Here is a 9,302-nt window from a genome sequence, read left to right on the forward strand (position 1 = left end):
GCCTATAATTTATAGGAAGTGGGTGGCACTGTGGGTTAAACCACAGAGACTAAGACTTGCCTATCAGGAGGTCAGCGGTTCGAATCCCCGTGACGGGGTGAGCTCCTGTTGCTTGGTCCCTGCTCCTGCCAACCTAGCACTTTGAAAGCAGAAAGTGCAAGTAGATCAATAGGTACCACTCCGGCGGGAAGGTAAATGTCATCTCCGTGTGCTGCTCTGTTTCGCCAGAATCGGCTTAGTCCTTCTGGCCACATGACCCGGAAGCTGTACGCCGGCTCCCTCGGCCAATAAAGCGAGAAGTGTGCGCCGCATCCCCAGAGTCGGTCACGACTGGACCTAATGGTCAGTGGCCCCTTTACCCTTTACCTTTATAATTTATAAGAGGGACACAGGTAGCGCTGTGGGTTAAACCACAGAGTCTAGGACTTGCCAATCAGAAGGTTGGCGGTTCCAATCCCCGCGACGGAGTGAGCTCACATTACTCGGTCCCTGCTCCTGCCAACCTGGCAGTTCAAAAGCATGTCAATGTGCAAGTAGATAAATAGGTATCGCTCCAGTGGGAAGGTACAGCCGGAAGCTGTACTCCGGCTCCCTCGGCCAATAAAACGAGATGAGCGCCGCAACCCCAGAGTCGGACATGACTGGACCTAATGGTCAGGGGTCCCTTTAGCTTTACCTTTATAATTTATAAGCTAAACTTCCCCAAATCCCTCAACCGTTCCTCATCAGGCTTGGTTTACGTGGGACACTTGTTACATTGAATTGCACTTGCTATTTTACTGCCCTTCACTCATTTTGGAGGGGTCCTTTTGGAGATCCCTTTTTCCTTTCTCAACACCCCCCAACAATGTACTAACATACTCAACTTTGGCCACCTCACTGCTCTTCCCTGACGCTGGACTGTTGAGGAACAAGTTAAAAAGGAATAAACCTCCTCTTTTCCCTCCCCGATCCTTGTGACTCCCAGTTCCCCTCACCCCTCACCATTGGCCATGCTGCCTGAGGCTGATGGGAGTTGGAGTCCAAGGAAGTCAGGGGGGTTCCACAGGTTCTCCATCCCTGCCCTACAGCACCCCAGACACACAGGCCGCTTCCCTGTTTGAATAGCTTTTACGTTCCTCCAAAGGCTTAGCCCACTTCCCTGCGGTTTCCACTCATTTGGCACTGCAGACAAGATGCACCCATTTCTCCGTGTGGTGATTTAATTTCTAGAGCCCGGATGAGGGAGGGTGAATTCTGAAGAACAGCCATGCTAGTAATTCTGCACAAAGAGAATTTCAGTTTGACATCCCTGAAATGCGAAAAGCGAGAGGCAAGGTGGAGGCAGGGATTTATTTGTGTCTTGAGACGAACAGGTGCCAATGATAACAGTGACATTTATGGGGACCAGGAAATAGGAACAGTCCCTAATAAAGAGGGACAGTAAGAGTGCTTGCATTTTGCTTTCATGATACCAGAGGCAGGTTGCCAGCATGGCTCTGTAGGCGGCAGATAGCGTCCTGGCAAAGTGTGGCAATGCCCTTCTCTTTTTCTTGTCCCAGCAGGTGCCCTGATAGTAAACGGGAGCTGAGAGGCCTCTGCTTGCTGTTCACACTCTGGGGTTACAGAAGGGGTTAAAGAGCCCTTTGCTGGTGAGGATGAGCTGGTGGGATGAGGCCAATTCTGTGAGCCTTTCAATTCTTTCTTAGCATCGCCCTGTTGAAAATGAGGGACTGTGAATATGAAGGGCCACAAGAGGGGAGAATGGGGAAACTCCCCAAACCTCTTGAGTTACTGCCATCTTCAGACTCCTGCAAAGCCCACTCAGAAAGCCCACAATTCCCATTCATGATTCTAGTATAGTGTCCTCCGAACGTGGGTCGCCAGCTGTTTTTGCACTACAGTTCCCATCACTCCTGACCTCTGGTCCTGCTTGCTAGGGATGATGGGAGTTGTGGTTCATCCGAAGCAGGAGACGCAAATTTGGTAAACACTGTTCTAGTCCACCTGTTGTCCACTCTACATGATAGGCAAGGCTTGGAACAGTATAATACTTTTTATTTACTCTTCTGTGCCCTCCTTGCTTCTCTCTTCTTCCAGCCAACATCCAGCTAGTCAGTGATTGTTCTGCTCTTCCCTCATTTATGCAAACCCCTCCACACCCAAATATATGCAAATATGTTTGGATTTGCACAAACCATACTTGGCCCAGGCTTCATTGTCTCTTCATGCAGAATTTTTGAGTCCTCCCCTTTTAAAAAACAAATATATGCAGCTCACAGCAAGCTGCTGTTATCTCAGAAGCCAGCTTTTACCAGAGAGTGGCTGCCTCGTGGACCTACAAGACTGTCCAGTTTCTCAGGGCGGCTGTGAAGCCGAGAGATCTTATTTGAAGATTTTAACAGTGGGTAGCAGGCTCACCAAGTCCTAGACTAGTCGGGTAGTGAAGAGGGGAGTCTTCTGCTGGTATAAACATAATTGTACCGATGGCTCAGAAGGGAGGACTCGAGAACACATAGGGCGGTGGTCAACTAACTCCTTCTTGTAGGAGACCCATTGAAGTTAACGAACCCAAGTTAACCATGTCCATTAGCTTAAATGGGTCTGCTTGGAGTAGGACTTGTGTTGAATCCCACCCCTAGTATCAGCCATGTAGGACCTTATTAGGTTGTTTTCACAGTCATCATAAGCACCGAAGCGAAGTCCAGGAATCGTAAGTAACTCTTTTGGGAATGTTCTTATAATACTTGGATCTCCAAACATCTCACATATACTCCTAATTTTATACCAGCAGAGGTTGGGCAAGTATTGCCGAGAAATAATTTGGGGGTTACTGCAGTGTCTGACAATTTGTTACTGTGATGGGATGGTGAGCTGCTTGTGCGTAAAATCCTAGTCCCTCAGAGTTTGGCTAAGTCCACAAACCTCTGTCTGTGACGGAGCTCCTTAAGCATGGCTCCATCAGTCGCTCGTAGAATCGGACAGTGGGCGTTTACGGAACTTCTTCCAGCATAAAAGTTCCTTAACGGAAACGCGTCTTCTGGACTCTCGGCATGAGAGTTTCCGGCGAGGAGTGGGTGTCCCTATGGGAGGTCCTGAAACCTCCCCACTATTTTCGCTGGAAGTGTCTCTGAGCCCTCCCTCCGACTCACTTTCCCTTGGAGCTCTTCCTCTCCCCCTGCTGGTACCTTCCCCAGCTGATAAGTCTCTCTCAGCCTCTGTGAGCCCTTTCACCTCCTGCTTTTCCGATGGCAGTTCCCTGACATCCACCTCCCCTCCAGGGCCCCCTTCACCACCTCCCCTTCCCTCCTCTGCGGGAGGCGAGGGAGCAAAACCCCTGAAAGAACCTCCCTCATCTTCCGAAGTTTCGAACACTTCCCTCCACCGGTTGCTGTTTCCGGTTTCTAAGTACTCCTCCTCCTCGGAGTCTGTTCCTTCTTCCAACTCCGGTTCCCTGAATCCTTCCAGTTCCTCCTCATCGTCGGTGGTGCCAAAGTACTCCCTCCGGAACCTCGCTACTGGCTGAGGTTTCCTGGGGAACCTTTGGTGGAACGTTTCGATCAAGATCTCGTCACTGACCTCCTCTGCCGTCACCCAGGTGTTTTCCGACTCCTGTTCCCCTTCCCACGCGACCAAATACTCCACCTGATTACCCTTCCACCTGGAGTCAATGATCTCCGCCACATGGTTGCTGCTTTCCCTTTCTTCTAAGACTGGCCCCCGTGTGGATACCCCTTCACCTTCCCCCCTATATGGTGACAGCAATGACCTGTGGAATACTGGGTGCAGTTTCATGTGGTTCGGTAACCGGAGTCTGAAAGCCACTGGGTTGACCTGTTGGATGACCTCAAATGGTCCCAATCTTTTGGGTCTCAATTTCTTGCAACCCCCCTTGAACGGCAACCCTTGGGTTGACAGCCAGACCTGACTCCCTACCCTGATGGTTTCACCTTCCCTTCTGCTCTTGTCTGCCTGCCTCTTATATTCTTCTTTGGCCCTTTCTAAGTTGAGTTGGAGTTGACGATGGATCGCTTCCATTTCTTCTACAAAATGTTCGGCGGCCGGGACACTCCATCTCTCCCCTCCTCCCCCTGGAAACGCCCTGGGGTGGCACCCATAATTAGCCAAAAAGGGGCTCATCCCGGTGGACACATTCTCCGCATTATTGTAGGCAAATTCCGCTAGCGCCAACTTTTCGACCCAATCGTTCTCTCTGTCATTGACATAACACCTCAGGTATTGTTGGAGGATACCGTTTGCTCTCTCCGCCTGCCCATTGGTCTCAGGGTGCCTGGCAGTCGAAAAGTTGACCTCTACGTGCAACAAGCTCATAAGTTTCCTCCAGAACCTGGACGTGAACTGTTTCCCTCTGTCGGAGACCACCCTCAAGGGGGCGCCATGCAGCCTAAAAATATGTTCTACAAACAATTTCGCTGTCTCTTCCGCCGTGACTGCATGTGAGCAAGCTACAAAGTGACCCATCTTAGTTAACAGGTCTACTACGACTAGTATGGCGGTTTTCCCCTGGGATTTGGGCAGATCAGTCATAAAATCTATCGATACCGCCTCCCACGGTCGTTCTGGTGTGGGTAACGGTTCTAATAACCCCGCTGGCGCCCGCCTTTCTCCTTTGGCTCTCTGGCATTGGTCACACCCTCTTACATACTCCCGTACATCCTCCCTCACCTTGGGCCACCAAAACTCCCTGGTCACCAACCACATGGTCTTGTGTTGCCCAAAATGCCCCGCTGTGGGGTTGTCGTGCAGCTGTTTGAGTACTCTCCCCCTCAATTCCCCTTCGGGTATATATAGTGCCCCTTTGTAATACAATGCCCCGTTTCTTTCTTCAAAACCTCCAGGGTCTTCTCCCTCTCTCCTTAAACCTCTGAGCTTATTCTGGGCGTATTCATCATTTACCGTTCCCTCTACCAGTTCCCTTTGGCCCACCCAGGCCGCCCCACACACCCAGCGGTCCTCTGGGATGATATGTCTCTCTTCAGGCGCTCCCTCCCCCTCCAAATATTCAGGTTTGCGTGAGAGAGCGTCCGCTCTGATGTTTTCTGGACCTGGCACATAGCAAATTTCAAAATGGAATTTGGAGAACTCCTGGGCCCACCTCACTTGTCGTTGGTTGAGCACTCGTGCCGTTCTCCAATACTCCAAATTCTTGTGGTCCGTACACACTTGCACCTTATGCTGTGCGCCAATTAGTAAATGTCTCCATCTCCGGAACGCTTCGTGAATGGCGAGTAGTTCTCGGTCATATACGGTGTAGTTCCTCTCGGATTTGTTCAGCTTACGCGAAAAGAAGGCACACGGTCTCCATTCCGACTTATTCCTCCCCGGCTGAAGCAGCACCGCCCCCACCGCCCGGTCTGAGGCATCAGTTTCCACTCTCATGGGTTTTTGTAAATCCACATGCAGGAGCTGTTCTTCCGAAGCAAATGCCCTTTTCAATTCCTCAAATGCTTGCTCCGCCTCCCCCGTCCAAACGAATTTCTTCTTGCTGCTGAGACAGTCTGTGATGGGAGCCGTTAAGTGGGCAAAGTTCTTGATGAATTTACGGTAAAAGTTCCCAAACCCTAAGAACCTTTGCACATCCTTTTTCGTTTTCGGTGTCTTCCATTCCAGCACCGCCTGGACCTTGCCTGGATCCATGGCTAATCCCGTGTCTGATAAGCGGTACCCCAGGAATTCCACCTCCTTGGTGTGAAACTGACACTTCTCCACTTTCACCCACAGCTGGTTTGCTTGCAGTTGGCTCAGCACTTCCCTGACATCCTTTACATGCTGCTCCTCATTCTCTGAATATATCAACACGTCATCGAGGAAGGCCACGCAATTCTTGTAGAGCAGAGGTCCCAGGACGTGGTTCATGAACGATTGAAAACATGCTGAGCCTGATTGCAATCCGAAGGGCATAACTAAATATTCAAAAGCCCCCAAAGGGGTGAACATGGTGGTTTTCCATTCATCCCCTTTCCTTATTCGTATCAGGTTGTATGCCCCTCTCAGGTCCAGTTTCGTGAATATCTTTCCCTTCCTCACCCTGGTCAAAATGTCATCAATTCTGGGCATGGGGAAAGTCACTGGTTCTGACACTGCATTTAGGGCCCGGTAGTCCACTACAAGCCTGGGTTTATCCGTGTTTTTTTTGTCCACAAAAAACACTGGGCTCCCCCCCACCGCTCTGGACTCTCTGATGAAGCCCCTCTTCAGGTTTTTATCAATAAACTCCCTTAACTCCTGCATTTCCCTGTCTGACATGGCGTACAGCTTGCCCACGGGGAGCTGGGCTCCAGGGACCAGGTTAATTTGGCAGTCAAAGGCTCTATGCGGTGGTAGTTTATCTGCTTCCCTTTCGCTGAAGACCTTGCTCAGGTCAGCGTATTGTTTGGGCACCTTCCCTTTGTCCGCCACTTCCGTCCCTGCTAGAAAGGCTTTTGCCCCTTCCGGCACCTTTCCCTCTCTGCAGTGTTCCAGGCAATGTGCTGACCCAAAGGAGACCACTCTCTGATGCCAGCCCACTAGCGGATCATGCAACGCTAGCCAGCTCATTCCCAAAATAACGGGAGCCCCTCCCAGGGTGGCCACATTGAACGCTATCCTTTCGGTGTGCCTGGCCACCCTCATAACCATTGGGACGGTCTGTAGGCTAACTTCTCCTCCCAACAGCTCCCTCCCATCGATCGTGGTCACCTGCAGGGGGTTACTTAAAGGGAGTATCTGTATCTGGTGTTCAGCTGCAAACTCCTTACTCATAAAATTACAGGAGCTGCCTGAGTCCAACAGCGCCTTTGTCTTTAGTGGGTATCCGTTTGCCAGCTCTAGCAACACCTCTATTACTAGGGCTGGTCTTGGAGGTTCCGGAGTGGGCACTTTTACTGCTCCTTGGCCTGGCTGCTGTGCCCTGACGGTGGCAGCCAGGCGTTGGCTTTTACTGGCTCCTGGACTCCCTCCTCCTTCCCTCCAACAGCTCCCGCCATCCCTTGCCATTCCTTTCTTTGCGGGCAGACTCTGGCAAAGTGACCTGGCTGCTGGCAGAGATAACATTTCTTGGTGCTCTTCCCCTCCTTCCTCCTCCCTTCACTGGGATTTGAAACTGTGCGCGCGCGCGCTGTTCCAATTTCCATCGGCTCTCCTGGCGGGAAATTTGGCTCCGGAATCTCTGGAATGCGGAAATCCCTCCAACGCTCTCCTTTCCCTTCCCGCTTCTCCAAGGCTCTCGCCTCCTGGCGCGCTCCAATGGTCAGCGCTGATTTGGTCAGCTGGTCCATAGATTCCGCCCTGGGTGCCCGGGAAAGTTTGTCTTTCACCGCCGAAGAAAGCCCCTCTTCAAAAAGCATTTGAATGGGTTCCGCCGATAGGTCCCACCCCAATTTATGTATCAGCATTGTAAACTCAGTCCAGTACTCACGAACCGATCGGCTCCCCTGTTTACAAGCCATCAACTGTCTGCGCACCAGTCCCTGTTCAATCTCGCTGGAAAACATCAAATCCATGGTGCGAAAAAACTTCCTCGTGTCCTTCAGCATTTCACTATTCCCTGCCATCAGGGGTCTAACCCAGTCTCTCGCCCCCCCTTCGAGATGGCCAACCACAAACGCCACTCGCGATGCCTCGTCGGGAAAGTCGTCAAACTGCAGCTCGAGAGCATACTGCATCTCTGTCCTAAAGGCTTGATAGTTCCTGGGGTCCCCCCCAAACTTCTGCACCAATCCTGGCATCTTTCTTGCTAGGGTAGCGCCTTTTGCCTTTTCTGCATCCTGCGCCCTCCTTTCCTCTAGCCTCGCCGTTTGCAGCGCTAGCTGGACTTCCAACACCCTGTACCTTTCTTCCAGACTTGGACCCTCTCCAGCTCCTCCTGCTCCCCCGGCTCTGGCTGGGTTGCTCATGATGCCTCTCTGCACAAGCTGCTTTCAGGGACTGTCCGATTGCTGTGATGGGATGGTGAGCTGCTTGTGCGTAAAATCCTAGTCCCTCAGAGTTTGGCTAAGTCCACAAACCTCTGTCTGTGACGGAGCTCCTTAAGCATGGCTCCATCAGTCGCTCGTAGAATCGGACAGTGGGCGTTTACGGAACTTCTTCCAGCATAAAAGTTCCTTAACGGAAACGCGTCTTCTGGACTCTCGGCATGAGAGTTTCCGGCGAGGAGTGGGTGTCCCTATGGGAGGTCCTGAAACCTCCCCACTATTTTCGCTGGAAGTGTCTCTGAGCCCTCCCTCCGACTCACTTTCCCTTGGAGCTCTTCCTCTCCCCCTGCTGGTACCTTCCCCAGCTGATAAGTCTCTCTCAGCCTCTGTGAGCCCTTTCACCTCCTGCTTTTCTGATGGCAGTTCCCTGACAGTTACCTAGATGAAGTGGGGTGGATGTTGATATCTGGAAAGGGGGCCAGTGCCAAGCAGCCTGGTTTCCTCCTGCGCTTTGGGTGCCAAGCAGCCAGGGGAAAACAGTAGTCAGGCACTCTTGACTTCCAGGAGGGTGGTTGTGTGTGTGTGCAAAAGCCACAATTTTGGAGCTGATTTTCAGAATTTTTGGAGTAAAATTAGAACGCCTGGAGTCAAAGCGTGATTTCCCATTTCATGAACACACTTGAACTTGTATCACACACATACACACCCACCCGCACACCCACTAAGCCAGACTGTGAAGCTCACCATTTCATACTTGGCTGCAAGAGACTGCAAGATGTGTGTGGCTGGTGGGTGCAGGTCTGTGCCTCCTCATAGGCGAGCAGAGACCCACAAATTTGAGCCGGCCTTGGTAGCCAGCCAGAATTTGCACTTGCCACTCGCTTTACTTCTCCTTGTAATGGGGGAGAAATGTCCCGCTGAGCTCTGGAGGCTTTTTCAGAACGAATAAATACCAAAGGGACAAGCCTTCTCTCAAACTCCAAATCCATGTGAGTGTTGAGGGAACTTCCTCAATGCTCTTCCAAGAGGCTCCACATGAGGGCCAGGAAGATCCCCTGCCCTTCTCTGAGCTAAGGAGAAGGCAGAATAAACTCCCAGGTTTCGGGCTGGGTTTCGGGGATGAGATCTGTCACTGTTACCCACGTAATTCCAAGGCGCTGAGTGCAAAAAAGTCTGAAGTGCAAGTCGGTCTGAGGACTCTGCCCTGTATCTGAGTGGGGATTTCACCAGATTACACAAAATGGTGTCACCTGTGGAGGTTGTATACTCATAAAAACCCTCTACAATTCCTTCACTCCTTGGCTAAGGTGTAAACCAGCATATCAGCAAGTACTAACCATGGGAGTGAAAATGAGGCTCCACTCAAATTATGAGGGAAAAGATACAGGCTTAGGGAAATCCACAAGTCCT

General features: G+C 51.3%; 1 long non-coding RNA gene across 1 annotated transcript; it reads left to right on the top strand.

Moving 5' to 3' along the window:
- The first annotated feature begins 8,329 nt into the window (after positions 1-8,329).
- On the top strand, positions 8,330-8,869 carry LOC128400743 (uncharacterized). Its single transcript, XR_008327366.1, has 2 exons — positions 8,330-8,388; positions 8,423-8,869. It is a non-coding gene; the product is annotated as an uncharacterized LOC128400743 (long non-coding RNA).
- Positions 8,870-9,302: the final 433 nt, after the last annotated feature.

The sequence above is a fragment of the Podarcis raffonei genome, chromosome 13 (genome assembly GCF_027172205.1).
Source record: "Podarcis raffonei isolate rPodRaf1 chromosome 13, rPodRaf1.pri, whole genome shotgun sequence".
Classification (NCBI taxonomy): domain Eukaryota; kingdom Metazoa; phylum Chordata; class Lepidosauria; order Squamata; family Lacertidae; genus Podarcis; species Podarcis raffonei.